General features: G+C 48.7%; 1 protein-coding gene across 3 annotated transcripts in view; it reads left to right on the top strand.

Moving 5' to 3' along the window:
- The first annotated feature begins 11,709 nt into the window (after nucleotides 1-11,709).
- The window catches only part of LOC311519026 (galactosylgalactosylxylosylprotein 3-beta-glucuronosyltransferase 1-like), a 43,738-nt gene continuing 37,746 nt past the window's right edge, over nucleotides 11,710-17,701 (top strand). For all 3 annotated transcript variants that reach the window (XM_084625171.1, XM_084625173.1, XM_084625172.1), the window contains exon 1: nucleotides 11,710-11,965. The gene's annotated coding sequence lies outside the window, so the exon portion shown is untranslated. The remainder of the gene's footprint in view (nucleotides 11,966-17,701) is intronic.

Here is a 17,701-nt window from a genome sequence, read left to right on the forward strand (position 1 = left end):
CTGCAAACCAACCTATTAATAACAGATCTCGCCATCAGGCTCTTTCTCCAGTGCCGTGCCCCATAGCAGTGACCATCTTGGCCTGAGCAGAGGCTAGGAGCTCTCCAACAAGTCAGTGCATAGAGTAAATAAACTGAAATAACATTTCCCAGGCTGCCTTGCTAGGTAGGAATCTGAGCCTACCTGAACCAGACAGGTGAAAGCTGCCACGCCTGACCCAGACATCATAGGGTTAGTTTGGCAGACAACATCATCACACAAACAGCACCACTGCCTGCTGACTCTGGCCCAGCTGCCTCTAGAGTTGGGCCTGCCCACCCTGCCAGTTTTGGCCCAGCTGCCTCTAGGACTGGCCCCATGCACCTTTGGGCATCACCCAAGCTTCTCTGGGGCAGGCCCGCCCAGGCCCAGCCATCTGCCCTGGAAATGCTCTGCCGCTGTGAGCAACTGATACTGAGAGGTACCCCTGGATTGGATGAATCCCTGGAGCTGTAGTAAATGTCTGCATGCGTACAACGAGTACAATTGCCCAGCTCTTTAGATGTTTCTGTAACTCCATGTTGGAGAGAAGATTTTTGTAACAATGTATGTTTAAAAGGATCCAGCACATGCATGTAAGATTTCTTCACATGCTTATGCTGTGTCAGTCATGGGATCAGTAAAATCCGCAAGAATTAATGGTTGGCTCTGAGTGATCATTCCAGATTAGGTCTGTAGATCAGAACAAGCGCTATTACCCAAACCCTAACTCTGGTTCTAAACCCAGCCAAACTTGGAGACGGTCCAGATCCAAATTTGGCAACTTGGTTTTACCGCTGTAATGAGAAGAACCAAAACCACAGATCCAAACACCACGGCAAACTTCAGGAAAGTTCAGGTCCAAATCAAAATCCAAACTTGGTGACTCGGGCCCATCTCTAACCCAAGCAAAGAAAAACTCAGCTCAGCCATCAGAAGACTCCTGGCTGGTGCTGGAGGGTAGTATTTGCTTTGCCACCTTTAAATCTGCCTGTTTGCCCTCCTGGGCATATGGACTCTGCCCCCGTGTGTGAGGAGAGGAGTGAGATCTTTGAGCACGTGTATGACTGACAATCATTGTGCTTCCAGAACAAGCCAGTGCTGTGTGAGGCAAGTTTCAGCCTTTGCATGCAGCACTATTTGACCCTTACTCAGCCCATTCATTCCTTCTGTACAAAAGCAAGTCTTAGTTAATTCCATTTTGATGAAAGATGTGGAGCACAGAGAAGCTGGGAAACAGAAGCTACTTTCTCATATCACAGTGTAGCTGGGCGACAGCTGCCTTCTGTTCTCTTTCCCCTCCCTCCGCCTGAAGAAACAGGCCGAGGATGCACCACTGCCTGAACTGGGGTGAAAGCAGAATTTGCCATCTGTGTTTGTAAAGTTGTGCATGAGAAGCAGCACAGTTCACGCCAGTTTTTATATCAGATTAATATTTCCTTAATACTGGCTATTACCACACAGTGTATAGGCCTGCTCTGGCCAGCCAGTCACTAGTAAGTATCTGCAGGCTTTCTAGTAAAGTGGTAGATAAAGGGCCTGCTTGTCTACTTTCTCACACCACTTTTTAAGCCATTGAGGTCAGTGGAGTTACACCCACGTAAAACTGGTGTCATGGAGTCGAGGAGCTGACCTGTATTCTTGATTTGACAGCTCGTTTAGGTAGCCATTTTATAAAGGCGCAGTACTAATAGCTATCTGCCTGGATAGGATTTAATAGGGATGAAGCTGATGTAGACACTATTATTTAAAAGTACAGAATTTAACAGAGAATGATTTCCTTTCTGAAGGGTTTTTCTTTTAGCTGTCCTATCGAATTCCATAGCAGGGATATAACTCTCTAGTCAATTTTACAGGAGGGCTCAGAAATCTATACAAAGGTCAATACATATTTTCTTACTGTAGGTTTTTTCCTTAAAGGTAGAATATGACAGTGCTAATCCACATACTGCCACCCCCTGGCTGGGCACAGAGTTCACCGCTGTGCTACATACTAGGTCAGGGGAACCTGAGGGTGTCCAGCTCAGCACCATGGGATGACAGTATTCTGGTGGTGAACGGGGCTCATTTTTCACATGCTACCTGGACTAGGAAAATTCAGGCTGCAATCATTCAGCATGGGATTTCCTTGAACCTCCCCATCAGTATAACTGGGTTCACTCCCTCCTTTTTGTGGGATGAGCAGAAGCCAGTCTTGAGCTCCCTCTAGTGCTGGGTTCCCCCATACATGCCCCCAAAGAACCCCAAGTCCTAGAGTGACAGTTTTCCCCTCCCTATCTGCGAACAGAAGGGTTTACTGAGCCTCTGTGTTCATTCAGCGGCAAACGCCCCCCCTCCTCATGAATGGACCTCAGCTGGAAGCTGGATACACACATGGGGTCCTATGTATTTGCACACGTGAAAGTGTGGGCACTTCTGGGCACACACATCGTGGAGACCTATGTACACGTGCACACACAGGGGCCAGCATGCACACACCTACACATGCAGGTTACTGTGTGCACCCCCCACACACACACACACACACAGACACCTACTTGCACTCATATATAGACGGGAACCATAAGTGAATTGATGCTTTGGTTGCACTCCCAGATTCCCTCTGCAGTAGCTGTGTCCCATGAGGGGCTAGGAGCAGCAGGAGAACACTGGGAATGCAGAGCATAACTCTGTAACTGAATCTCCCAAGCAAACCAGCCCTTCGCACTGTGTGATGAAGAGAAGCCCCCGTCAAGCTCAAGAATAACAGATGCATTTACCACACAACAATCTGTCTGTCTGCCTAGGTACTTACATGGCCCCTATTATTACAGTATCTGAGGGCCTCCCAAGCATTTAAAAATAGAACTAACACTCATCTGGCTTTCTTCCTCCCCAGCCTGTAGCAGAAATAGTTTGATGAGTACGTAGTTCTATTGCAGCTAGGAGGAGAGAAATGAAACTGCAGAGCTGGCAGTGCAGCTCTCCAGCTTTCTTCAGGCTGCAACCACTGGCTGCTTCACTGATGCCTCCCTGAAGACCATGCTGTTCAAAGGACGGCAGGTTTAGAACAAGGACCAGTTGTTCGAACATGCATCTTCTGAGCCTGATTAACAATAAGGAGAGCGATGTTGACATAACTGGAACCTTGGGAGATAAACACCTGACACGCCCCCCCTCCCCCCCCCAGTCATTTGTTCACCGAGCCCTAAAGGCAGGGAAGAATTGAAGCAGTTAGGAAATGTCTTTCTATACAGAAGGCAATGGGAACTGGATGGCTCAACAAACTATTTGGTTCCTGGAAGGAGGAGAATTGTCTTGTGGTTGAAGCAGGGCACAGGTAGTTGGGAGGGTTGCATTGTAGGCTTACCTCTGACACTAATTCACTGTGTGGCCTTGAAAAAGCCACGTCCCTGTTCTGTGCCTCAGTCTCCCCATCTGTATATTAGGGATCATAATGCCAAGTATCAGAGGGGTAGCCATGTTAGTCTGCATCCACAAAAACAACAAGGAGTCTAGTGGCACCTTAAAGTCTAACAGATTTATTTGGGCATTAGCTTTCATGGGTAAAAAAACCTACTTCTTCTTCTTCAGCATCTGAAGAAGTGGGTTTTTTACCCACGAAAGCTTATGCCCAAATAAATCTGTTAGTCTTTAAGGTGCCACCAGACTCCTCATTGTTTTTAGGGATCATAATATTCCCCTGCCTCCAAAGTGAAGTTTAACTCTCTATTTGTAAGGCAGTTTTATAAATCCCTGCATAAAAGAGGCTACAGAGGGGCCACGTAATGTTTTCAGTAATGCTTAATGACCCTAGACCATGTAGGTAGTGTCTGTAAGTTAGTAACATCTGACAGCTCTTCAGCGGCCTAAATGGAATGAGCTGGTGAGTTCTTAGTCTAGCTGCTAGTGATGAGGTGTCCACAGCATAGAATCACCCCCTCACCTGGGCCCTTTGTTGACAATCTTAGGGGAAGTCAAGGACTAAACGGGCCCTGGAGATTGAACTGAGATTGAGTCGCATGGGTGGGCAGGTAGGGGCAAGCTTGCCCTGCAGCTGCCTATGCTGGACCTGTTCTGTGGACAAGCAGAGGATCCAGTCTCTGAGGAGCTCCTTCTGGAAGTTTGCCTGGGGTTCTCCACTGGCCTTCCATCACATGGGTGGGCTCCACCCGCCATCCCAAGACTTCAACAGGCTGGCACAAGTGATGTTCAGCTTGCACTGTCCCTCCCACACCCTGCTGTCTAGGTGGCTCCTGCAGTGGTATGGCCAAGGGAGGGGCATGACAGGGAATGGGTGAGCTCCTCCTAGTCCTAAAGAATGTCTCCAACGTGCCATGTGACGTGTGCAGCAGCAGCCTGCGGAAGCCAGGACATCAGGCAGCAGCTGCAGCAGTGTAGCCCAGATGCATCAAGACTCCAGAGGCTCAGAAATGATGCGCAGCTCATTCCCTGAAAGCACAGTCAGGGAACATCTCCCATCACTTCGGCTTCGTGATTTACCCTTTCAGGCGTCAAGTGTGTGTCCGTGAGTCTGCCCTGATGCTGGCACCATGCCAACTACAGCAAGGCATGCCGATGAAAAATAAAGTGAATAACAATAATTCACAGGAATAAAACACATACAGACCCGCGGAGGATAGGTCCGTCCATGGCTATTAGCCAAGATGGTCAGGGATGCAACCCCGTGCTCTGGGTGTCTCTAGGCCTCTGACTGCCAGATGCTGAAACTGGATGACAGGGGACAGACCACTTGATAATTGCTCTGTTCTGTTCATTTCCTCTGAAGCACTTGGCATTGGCCCCTGTTGGGAGATAGGATATTTGGCTAGAAGGACCATTGGTCTGTCCCAGTATGGCCATTCTCATGTTCTTAAATGATAATAATTCACCCATCTTTAGCACCTGTTATCTGAGGATCTCAAAACTCTTTACACCATCAATGGGTTTACCCTCACAACACCCCTATGAGCCAGCTCAGAATTTTCATCCCCATTTCACAGACGAGGAAACTGAGGCACTGCACAGTCACACAGCAAATCAGTGGGAGTGCCATGAACACAACCCAGCAGCACGGACTGCCAGTCCTGTGCTCTAACTAGAAATGCTATCCCCCTCACTCCCCCCCCCCGCCATGACAAACTAGAATCAAGAATCCTGACTCACAATCCTCCTGCTCTAACAACACTCCCTTCCCCAAGCAAGAAATACAACTTCTGAGTATTGACTCCACAGCCTCCTGCTCTAACCTTTAAACACACAGCTTAAATGTGTTTTGTGTGTGACAAAGGGATATTCAGGTCAGAGGTAAAGGATGTCCCCCAGAAAAAGGGAGAGTTCAGAGCAGAAAACCCAGAGAAGTGACCAGACATTCCAGTAGATTTGGACCTAAACTCTTGCTCCTGTCCTCAGTCCAGTAGACGGACCCCCCCTGAACATGAAGTGCTTCTTAAGTGGCTTCTTCCTTGAGAGGAAGGATTGTCCAGTGGTTAGGCCACTAGCAGAAAAGTCCCTTTTCTGCCATAGATTTCCTCCGTGATCTTGAGCAAATCACTAGTCTCTCAGTGCCTCCATTCCCCATCTGTAAAATAGGGACAATAGCACCACCCCATCTCACAGGGTGTTGTGAAGATTTAAATACTAGGCTAATGGGGGTCATTATAAGTACTTGAGGTTGAGATTCCTTGTACAGCTGCCTCTCCCCTGCTAATTAATTCACAGACCATCGGGCTATTAAGGAATTGATTCAGGAAGATAGGCTTCTTCTGAGCCATCTATTGGGGAAACATCTGGCAGTTTCCTGATACCCCCACATAGGGGAAGGCACACCTGGCTCTTCTGCCCAGCAACATCACTCCTGCTGATTGTATCTAGACTTGTAGTTGAAGCATCCCCAGGTCTGAATAGCCCCTAGTCTGGGGAATGGAACCTGTGAGGCTGGGGCTGGATTGATTAGACTTGAGCGTAGTTGGTTCAACTGGGCTGAGGTTTCTGACCTAGAGCTGAGAGGGGAGCAAGTGTAGAGAGGCCAAGGCACCTACAGATGCTTGGGCCATCTGGTGCGCACTGCAGAGAGGCCTGCAGATTAATGAATAAGCACAGTGCCAAGCACCCTTTGGGTGTGTGCACTGAGTGAATGTCTGGCTGCACATACTGGTCTGCCAGCTTTTCGTTCCCCTGCGTGTTCTAGTTCTGCAAATGTCATTTTGGCTGTAAAATTCCATTTGATGTCTTTCTATGAAGGTGCTTTCAGTAATCTGTGTTCCCAGAACAGCGGGGATTTGTAGGCTCCTGCAGGGAGCTAGGATAACTCATTGCCCTTCTATGGCATCTTCCAGCCAATGATCTCAAAGCTTTTTGCACAGCTGATCTCATCACACTGCACAAGCTAGGCTATCTGAGGGTGATCCTGCTGCTGCTGAAGTCAGGGCCACCTCAGCTCATTCAACTGTTCAGCCCTGGGCCCCTGGCTGGGTACACCTGGTGGCTGAGCTTTGTGACTTTGTCCTCACCCACAACCATTTCAGATCTGGGGACAATTTATACCTTCAAGTCAGTGGCACTGCTATGGGTACCCGCATGGCCCCACAGTATGCCAACATTTTTATGGCTGACTTAGAACAACGCTTCCTCAGCTCTCGTCCCCTACATCCCCTCCTCTACTTGCGCTACATTGATGACATCATCATGTGGACCTATGGGAAGGAGGCCCTTGAAGAATTCCACCTGGATTTCAACAAGTTCCACCCCATCATCAACCTCAGCCTGGACCCAGTCCACACAAGAGATCCACTTCCTGGACACTACAGTGCAAATAAGTGATGGTCACATAAACACCACCCTATACCGGAAACCTACTGACTGCTATAGTTGCCTACATACCTCCAGCTTCCATCCAGGACACATCACACGATCCATTGTCTACAGCCAAGCCCTAAGATACAACCGCATTTGCTCCAATCCCTCAGACAGAGACAAACACCTACAAAATCTTTATCAAGCATTCTTAAAACTACAGTACCCACCTGGGGAAGTGAGGAAACAGATAGACAGAGCGAGATGAGTACTGAGAAGTCACCTACTAGAGGACAGGCCCAACAAGGAAAATAACAGAACATCATTGGTCATCACATACAGCCCCCAACTAAAACCTCTCCAGCACATTATCAATGATCTACAACCTATCCTGGAAAATGATCCCTCACTCTCCCAGACCTTGGGAGACAGGCCAGTCCTCACTTACAGACAGCCTCCCAACCTGAAGCAAATACTCACCAGCAACTACACACCACACCACAGAAACACTAACCCAGGAACCAATCCCTGTAGCAAACCTTGTTGCCTACTCTGTTCCCATATCTACTCTAGCGACACCATCAGAGGACCCAACCACGTCAGCCACACCATCAGAGGCTCATTCACTTGCATGTTTACTAATGTGATATATGCCATCATGTGCCAGTAACGCCCCTCTGCCATGTACATTGGCCAAATCGGACACTCCCTACGTAAAAGAATAAATGGACACAAATCAGACTTCAGGAACGGTAACACACAAAAGCCAGTGGAAGAACACTTCAATCTCCCTGGACATTCTATAACAGATTTGAAAGTAGCTATACTTGAACAAAAAAACTTCAGAAACAGACTTCAAAGAGAAACAGCAGAACTAAAATTCATTTGCAAATTTAACACCATTAATTTGGGCTTGAATACGGACTGGGAGTGGCTGGCTCATTACAAAAGCAGCTTTGCCTCACCTGGAATTGACACCGCCTCATCTATCATTGGGAGTGGACTACATCCACCTTGATCGAATTGGCCTTGTCAACACTGGTTCTCCACTTGTGAGGTAACTCCCTTCTCTTCATGAGTCAGTATATTTATGTCTGCATCTGTAATTTTCACTCCATGCATCTGAAGAAGTGGGGTTTTTACCCACGAAAGCTTATGCCCAAATAAATCTGATAGTCTTTAAGGTACCACCGGACTCCTTGTTGTTTCTGTGGATACAGACTAACACGGTTCCCCTCTGATACTTGTCATTTATTAGGGTTACTCTTCAGGGGGAGGCACGGGGGTAATTCTGTAATTCTATTAATGTACTGCTTATGTCACTTGTGTGTTCATATGGAGCTCTACTCCTTCCTTCTGCAAGTCCCCTCCCGATGGAGCTACCCTGCAGGACCTAGGTTTCCCAGGACTGGATTCCTCCAGCCCTAGAACCAGATGAACACACACACCCACACACTAACAGAGCAAGTCTGAGAGGACCGGGTCAATCAGCACTCTCAAGCTGACCCCCTTATATGTCCCTGTACTCAATGGGCTGGGTCAAGCAGCACCTTCAAGCTGTCACCCTTATGTGCCCCTGGTCTCAATAGGCTGGGCCAAGCAGCACTTTCAGCTGCCCCCTGCCCCCTTTATATGCCACAGGTTTAACACGTCCCTATCCCCACTTTCACGTCACAATTGTACTGGTAGTAACCCATTTGATGAGCAAACCCCACAGGATTTTTGGGCGCTACAGGGATCTTTAGCTTAGGTAAAAGAAGTGTTGCTGCAGAGTAAATGGGGGAAGTTCAGAGAGAGAGAGAGAGAAGCAACCAGCTTAACCATAAAAGTTATTTATTGAATAATAGGGATAACTACACAAGGAGAGCCTAAACCAACATAACAGTTACATTATTAAAGGTTAACACCTGAGGTAGAAAAGAAAAGAGAGAGAGAGAGAGTGAGAGGGAGGGATCTCACCCATTCCAGGAGGCTTGAACTGGTCAGGGTTCCCAGGTGATGGTGGAGGCTCAGGGTACTGAGTGATGGAGACAGGCAGAGCCCCCAGTACAATCAGTCAGAAAATGGAGTCCCAGTGGAACTGATGTAGAGTTTGGATCCATGCATCAGATCACTGACTGGAGGGTGAGTAGGGATTTTTGCAGGGAAAATACAATGGTTCAAGGGAGAACACTAGATTTGTTTATGGGTAAACTGATGACTTAAGGGTTTTCTTTAGACTAGACAATAGGAGCTGATCACTCTTGGCTATGGGTGATGTTTTCTTCCAGGGAGCTCACAATGCAACTAGGCTGCTTCAGTATTTTGGATATCAATCAAGGATTTATTACTAGAATTGGTCTGATAATTGCTGAGCAGGGTGTGTGCAGGCGTAGGTTCATTAACATATGGAGCAGAGATTCCCATGATGCAGTGCTTCCCTGCTTTTCTGGTCCCAGAGTTCAGTGCGGTTCTGTGTTCTCCATTCTGTATGCAAATCGAGATGTCTCCCTGTCCCATCTTTCATGCAGATGAGGCTAGGGGAGTTGTCTCTGTTTTCCAGTCTGTAGGCTAATGGAGATGTCTTAATCTTTTCACCCTTGTCAGGAGGGGTTTAGGTGTATCTCCCATCTGCCCTTCATTGCTCTCTGTAAGTTTTTTTCTCTGATGGGTTTTGGTTTAAGAAGAGGCTGGTGGAGTGGTGTCTTTCATGAGTCAGACAGGCTAGATATTGCACCCTGGTTCCCCAAGAACACAGAGCTGACTGGTATCAAACTGGGATAATAGCACCGCCCTATATCGCTGGACTGTTGTGAGCATAATACATAGCTCTTATCAAGTGCTTTTCAGCAGTTGATTTTAAAGGACTTTACAAAGGAGGTTGGAATCATTAGCCTCATTTTACATTTGGAGAAACTGAAGCACAGAAAGGGGATGCGACTTGCCCCAAGTCAGCCAGCACGCATAAAGGCTGTGAGGTGCTCAGATACTATGGAAACAGGGCCACATAAGTACCATAGATAGAAATATATTATCTCGTAATTTGGGGGTGGGGGGCACTTCTGATTTTTGAACCGGTGGAACTGGCAACTCTGCCTCTCCTATGACACATGTACCAACATAGGGGGCTTTGCTGCCCCCAGCAGGTGGAGTTGATAGAGGGTGGTATACAAGAGTTACTCCTGCCCTTGGTGTGAGGAGCAGAATGAATAGAGGAGCAGATTTGGATGGGGTATAGTAAAAACTATTGCAGCCCTGAGACCCAGAACCTGACACTTTGCTGTATCTATGGCTATGTCTACATTACATTGTAAACTCGAGGTAGATACGCTGGAGGGTAGTGATATGATACAGAGGGACCTAGACAAATTAGAGGATTGGGCCAAAAGAAATCTGATGAGGTTCAACAAGGACAAGTGCAGAGTCCTGCACTTAGGATGGAAGAATCCAATGCACCGCTACAGACTAAGGACCGAATGGCTCGGCAGCAGTTCGGCAGAAAAGGACCTAGGGGTGACAGTGGACGAGAAGCTGGATATGAGTCAACAGTGTGCCCTTGTTGCCAAGAAGGCCAATGGCATTTTGGGATGTATAAGTAGGGGCATTGCCTGCAGATTGAGGGACGTGATCGTCCCCCTCTATTTGACACTGGTGAGGCCTCATCTGGACTACTGTGTCCAGTTTTGGGCCCCACACTACAAGACGGATGTGGAAAAATTGGAAAGAGTCCAGCAGAGGGCAACAAAAATGATTAGGGGACTGGAACACATGACTTATGAGGAGAAGCTGAGGGAACTGGGGATATTTAGTCTACGGAAGAGAAGAATGAGGGGGGATTTGATAGCTACTTTCAACTACCTGAAATGGGGTTCCAAAGAGGATGGATCTAGACTGTTCTCAGTGGTAGCAGATGACAGAACAAGGAGTAATGGTCTCAAGTTGCAGTGGGGGAGATTTAGGTTGGATATTAGGAAAAACTTCTTCACTAGGAGGGTGGTGAAACACTGGAATGCGTTACCCAGGGAGGTGGTAGAATCTCCTTCCTTAGAAGTTTTTAAGGTCAGGCTTGACAAAGCCCTGGCTGGGATGATTTAATTGGGGATCGGTCCTGCTTTGAGCAGGGGGTTGGACTAGATGACCTCCTGAGGTCCCTTCCAACCCTGATATTCTATGATTCTATTTTTCTATGATTCTGTGGGACCTGGGCTTGTGGACTTGGTGTTTCCAAGCCTGCATTTGAGCATCCACATTGCATTGTACCTGGGCTTACAACTGGCGGACCTGGGTCTTACAGCCGTGCTAATGTGTCCATGCTGTGCTCTGCAGACCTTCTGACTCAGGTTTGTGGCTTGAGCCATGTCCACACTGCAAAATGGCAGGGCTTGGACCCAAGTCACAGCTGGATCTGATCCACCCCACTAGCAGGGTATAGGACCCAGGTCCTGAATGCTCACTCAGCAGAGCCAGCCAGACTGATCTCTATGGGGACGGAAGGGAGGTTTGGGCTCAAATCTGAGTCAGAGGCCTGGCTTAGTGTGTGGTGTAGACAGACCCCATGCGGCTTTGCACCCCGAGCGGGGGGGGGGGGTGGTACATATGGGCTAGTGATCAGTGGAGTTACTCCCTTCCTTGGTGGGGGCGAGGAGGGGAGAGATGGGGGTGGCTCCCCTGGTTCTGTCCCCCGCCCCCCGCTGAGCCCCCAGCCTCCCTCTCTGCGCAGGGGCGCGCGGCGGCTCCGCACCCCCGGGGCCGGGCCGCGTGCCGCATTTCGCTCCGGTCCCCTCCGCTCCTCTCGTCTGCCCCCCTCGCACCCCTTCCCCGGCTCCCCTCTTAAGGTGGCCCAGCGGGATGCACGCCGGTGCCTCCCCGCTCTGCAGACCGCCCTCCGGCAGGGTTGCCTTAAGGAGGCTCCTTCGCACAGCCACGAGCGGAGCTGCGTTCCCGGCGCTGCCTATAAAAGGGCTCGATCCAGCCCGTGGGCGGCTGAGCAGGATCCACGCCGGAGCCGGGCGAACCCCTGGCGAGCTCCTGCCGGTCAGGGCGCTGGCGAGCCTTGTAGCCGGGCCAGACCTATTTCCTCCCTGCGGTGGGAGCTGCTCGCGAGCCAGCCCGGCGGACACGTTCAGGTGCAGAATCGCTCTGGATTCCCAGAGAGCCTCATGGTGAGACCCCGCCCGCCCGCGCATCTCCCCAGGTAAGAGCGAGACCTCGGGTCCTTTCCTGCGCGAGGCGTGGGATCAGGGGAGCAGAGATGACCTTGCCATCTCCGCGCCGCACAAGCGCTTCGTTTAATAACATAAACCTCGGAGTAGCAGTGGGGCCGACCCTGGATCCAGGCATCCCAAACTTTAGCGGTGCTTGGAATCCAAATCTGGGTCTGAATTTTGAGAGCAACCTCATCTTTGCAATGGGCCAAACTAAAACTGCAGATCAGAACGCCCCCAACATATGGGCTGTTCAAAATCCAGATTGGAATTTTCTAGCTTGGGGTCCATATCTTCCATCTGTCACCGTAGCATCGAAGTAAGTGTGACAGGATCTCAGATCATGGTACCAAAATTCACTAACTCACCTTCCCAGTGGGGCTGTGAAGCTATTATTCCTGTTTTACAGATGGGGAAACCAAGGTGAAATGACTTGCCCAACGATGCATAGTGAATTGTTGGCAGAACTGGAGACAGGACCCAAGTGTCCAAGCTTCCAGTCTTCTGTTTAAACTGCTAGGCAACACTCCCTCTCCGCCTCAGTTTGAGAGAGGCTGCAGCCTCCTGAAGAAGATGGTCCGATGACACAGAGGGTATGTCTACACTGCAAAGAAAAATCTGCAATACGGTCTCAGACTGCAAGTCAATTGATTCATTGGGCTTGAGTTATGGGGACAAAAAAATCAGTAAAAAGAAAAGGAGGACTTGTGGCACCTTAGAGACTAACCAATTTATTAGAGCATAAGCTTTCGTGAGCTACAGCTCACTTCCTCAGATGCATCTAATAATAGATAATAATAATAGATGCTTATGCTCTAATAAATTGGTTAGTCTCTAAGGTGCCACAAGTCCTCCTTTTCTTTTTGCGAATACAGACTAACACGGCTGCTACTCTGAAAAAAATCAGTGTAGCTGTTTGGACTCAGGCTGGAGCCTGGCCTCTGAGACCCTCCCTCTGGCCAGGTGTCAGAGCAGGAACATCTACACTATTGTTCTTACCCTTGTCACCCAAGCCCCACGAGCCCAAATCAATTAACCCAGGGTCTGAGATTCGGTGCTGTAGGTCTTTTTTTTTTTTTTTTTTTTGCAGTGTAGGTATACCCAGAGAAACCCAAGACACCACAAATGCAAGCTGTCAAATTCCTTTGTAGTGGGTCCAAATCCTTATTTGAACAGGTCATGAAGAGACAGCGAGTGGGCCTTCAAGGTGGGAGAAGGGGGTAGGGAGGTGTTAAGGGGAAGAAAAACATTTAGCCCTTTTCACCTCTGCTCTTAAAGGGGTGTTTTCTTGCAAATTTGCTGGTTTCTTAGGAGCAATTTCGTTTGGCCTGGAGCCTCCCAAGTGAGGATGGAAAGTGCTTGGCTCTCCTGCCTAGCCTTGCCAATCAGTCCATCGAACCAGGAGCAGGGAGAGATGGGAAAGCTATGTTAGCACCAAAGGTATAAGAGTCAGGGGAGGGAATCCCCATGGTGTTGCAAGTGTGGGAAGTGGCACTGTTTCCTGAGTAACTCCCTGGAAGGGGCTAGTCTCTGAGTGCAGGGGGAGGCAGATCTGGTCAGCAGCAGTGCAGAACCAAACATGTATGCCGCCCAGCAGTAGTGACTGGGGATAAATATACAGCTGGCCACATGCAGCTTCTGCAGGCACGTCCTGCCCTATGGCAGGACAGTGGTAGGAAAGAAGCCTGTGCATGAGTGAAGGAGTACAGCTGCTTTCTGCTCCAACCTGGTTCCACATCCACTTGGGTTCAAATCCCGTTTGGTTCTAATGTGCAGAACGGCTTTGGAGACCTCCGCCTCGTTTCTGCCGGTCGCCAAGCAGCAGTCTGTTTGCGAGAGGCCCTAGGACAGGTGGGCGTTACAAGTCAGGAGATGGGTGCCTTGAGAGAGCTGCATGGCATTCCAGCAGAGGAGAGACCATTGTAATTCAGGAGACAGGTACACTGACAAGGGGTTAGGGGAAGGCAGGCCTGCAGTCGTAGAGAAGGTTACAAAGCAGGAGTGAAGCACACGAACGGAGCTGTCTGTGGAGTCCAGGAGTGGAATAGCTGGGCAGGGGGAAAAGACCGCAGGTCAGGAGTGAGGGGCATTAGAAAAGCAGAACCTGTTTCTAGCCACACGCTGCGTCTCTTCTCTCCTCCAAGCCTAGGAGCAAGATACTGTATTAGGACAGCTTTTGTTTTGTTATCTGTGAATTACAGGGGAGCAGTTGTTAATGTCATATGTGACCCACAATACCTAAGTGCTATTCACAGAGTAGCTGCTATATGCGCCCCGCGAGGGGTAAAGGCGCTCAACCGGTCTCCTGGGAACAGTAGCAGCCACTTTCAATGCACTGAATAAAGGCTCCACAGAACAGTTAGTCTGCATGGTGGGTATGTATAGCAGCAAGAGCACTCAATATTGTGTTTTTTCAGAAATCAGTTGACACTGAATTATAGCACAGTAGCTATATTCCAAATGGCAAAGGAGCCAAGTAATAAAAACAATTAATAAATTATTTACACTTGTATATGAGGACCCAGAGCACTACACAAGCCACTCATGCAGAGCACCATTACAAGGCTGGCTGCTGTCCTTCACTCCAGAGGTGGCTGCATTTCAACACATTGCATGGCAATGGAGCAGGAGGTAAAGAATTTGGGCCAAGGACATTGGGGCAAATGCCTACGCTTATGAAAAGGGACAGGGGATTTTTAAAAGGTGCAAATAGTACACACAGACCTTTGGTTTTTAAGGTATTGTTTGAAAGATCCAGTGAGGTGTATGGGACTCAGGAAGAAGTAGTTCTCCCTAAAAGACCTAGAGAAACACACTTCCGCTGTACACAGCCCTGGGGCCCTTACATTCCATCCTCCTTCCGGACTCGGGGTTATTTAGCAGCAGTTGCCCTGTAGGGCCAGGGGAGTTTTAAGGACTGTGACGTAGATAGCAAATGATGATTAAGATGGTATTTGTTTTAATATACAAATCCATCTACTCTGCACACACATTAAAACTTCTTGCTGCTGGCCCCTGTTGCACTCATACCCATGGTGATTTTGAAAGGACGCTCCCTTCATTTCAACAGCATGTCCGCACGGGTCAGGAACTCCTGGCAGCAAAGGCATACCCAGTATGTTGCCTCTTGGGGGTACATCCACACCACAGTCGGAGGTGAGATTATAGCTGGGGTAGGCACACCTGTGCTAGCTTCAATCTAGCTAGCAGACTGCAAATAACAGTGAAGATGCAGCAGTACAGGCCCTGGGGCAGGCTGGCAACACAAGCTCTGTACCCAGGGTTCCAGGTGGCGCGTAGAGCCTATGCAATGCTCACACTGCTGCATCCCTCTTCATTGCTATTTTTTTAGCTGTGTTAGCTAGATTAAAGCTAGGGTGGGTATGCCTACCCCAGCTGCAGTCACACACCCGATTGCAGTGTAGATGTATCTGTGGTGGGAGTGAAACATGGCTTAATTTCAGCAGCACTCCCTGCAAGGCTTCCATTCCCTACTTACCACAGCACCCCCAAGCTCCTACATCCAGCAGCCTCTTCAGTGTTCATGAGCACTTGGTGTACTTTGTATTTCATATCAGCTGCTGCAGGCTGATTCCACCATCCGCTTCAACCCTGCTTCCAGCAACACCCAAAACAGTCTTGCCAGGATCGAGTTTGAGCCTGCTTTGAGGCCCCTGCATGCCTATAGCCAGCACTCAGAGCTACTTCTAATCCTGCTGTGCCTCTTGGGGCCAGTGTCCAGAGCACCCCTGCTTCTAACCTCCCTACAACCCATAGCCAGTGTCCACAGGGCCACTGCTTCCAGCCCCGCTTCACTCCTATCATCAGCACCTGCAGCATGGCTACTTCCAGACCCTCTGGCTCATGACCCTATCTCTCCACAGCAGGTTCTCTTTTGTTTCCCAGCTCGGACTTTCTGTTCCAAGAGCCTGTGTCTGTGGGGAGGCAGGAGAAATCCTTACCTGCATCATGAAAGCCACTAATGCTTATAAGAAACCTGCTAAAGTCTGTCCTTTGGGACTAGCGTCTAAGTTTAATAATGCGTGGCCTGTCTCTATTGCCTCCCATCAGGATCACAGAGTGCTTTACACACATTAGAGTTAATCCTTGCAACCTCTCTCTCCTCATGAAGTTCTGCAGGTCAGTATGACTATCCCCACTTTATACACGGACACACTGCAGTGAAGATTTGTCCCAAGTCCCACAGTGGCAGAGGTGGGAATATAACCCAGATCATCAGACTCCCAGCCCGGGTGCAAGGCTGGAAAGTAGCAAAAGGCCACTGAGCTCATCATGACTTTAACAAAATGATCAGTTTAAAAATTGCTGGGAGCATCTGGTTCAATGGAAGAATAGTTAATACAATGCACAGGTGAGCCCCAGAACTCCTGGTCTGTGACTAGCGTCCCTAATCACTATGGTACTACGAATACATACTCCATTTTTATTCGTATTAACCCTGCTCTCCGCCATTGGTGTATAACTGTGTAAACCTCATTCTTGTCTGGGAGGTAAGCTGGACAGACCCCACTATTCTCCATGTAGGGGATTCAGCCCACCTCTGATAAATACCTCTAGTTGTGGCTGAATTGCTTTTAATGAACTCAATCCTTTATCTTTCTAAGGCATGGTCTACACTACCAATTTATATCGGTATAACTGTCTCTCAGGGGCATGGAAACTCCACACCCCTGTGCGATGTTGTTATACCGACCTAACTGCAGGTGTAGACAGAGCTCTGCCCACTGGAGGGCTCCTCCCGTTGACCTAGAAACCGCCTCTTAGGGAGGTGAATACTTACACCCATGGGAGAAGCTCTCCAGTCAGCATAAGTGTCGTCTTCGCCAGGGGTTCTCAAACAGGGGGTCACGAGGTTATTACCTGGGGGTTGCGAGCTATCAGCCTCCACCCCCAAACTCTGCTTTGCTTCCCAGCATTTAGAATAGTGTTACAGTAAAATACACTTTTTTTTTTATATTTGTACCTGGGGGTCACACTCAGAGGCTTGCTGTGTGAAAGGGGTCACCAAGGCAGAAGTTTGAGAACCCCTGGGCTTCACTCAGCGCTACAATAGCACCGCTGCACTGATGCAGATGCAGCGCTGTAATTGTAAACAAACCCTAAGTTCAATCAAATGAGATCCATGCAATTTAATGTACATGAGTCTTTTAGACCAAAATCCCTTCTTCTCTGCAGGGACATTAAGGCTCCAACATCCTTTTCTTGAGAGCTGGAATTTGTCCCACTCTTCCTGGCAAAGATTTCCCCTCCCCACTGTTACCGAACATGCTGTACTGTTTAGTTGCCTTCCTCTCCCGACCATACCCCGAGCAACTGCCTCTTAGTGGAGCTGTCTGTGTCTAGTTTGTGAAGTGCTTGGGGAGCCTTTGGGAGGAAATAACAATAGCCCGATACAAACTTCTTGAGTGTGCAAATTAGTGCTAAAAATTTCCTGAGTATAGATGCAGAGTTTGGATTCAGAGCCCTGATTTTTTGATTGAGGTCCAGCTTGTATAAGAAATTGGGGGTATTTAGTTCAGAGAGAAGAATGTAAGAGAGGACATGATGGCATATGGAAACCAATGGCATAGAGTAGGTAGACTGGCACTTCTGTTCACCCTTTCTCATAGCAAAAGAGCAAGGGGAAGTTTGATTAAATTGAAAGGCAGCGACTGTAGTGATAAAAGGAAATACTCTTGCACAGTTGAACCAGAAGAATTCACTGC

Source organism: Lepidochelys olivacea, assembly GCF_965140295.1.
Source record: "Lepidochelys olivacea isolate rLepOli2 genome assembly, chromosome: 1".
Lineage (NCBI taxonomy): Eukaryota > Metazoa > Chordata > Testudines > Cheloniidae > Lepidochelys > Lepidochelys olivacea.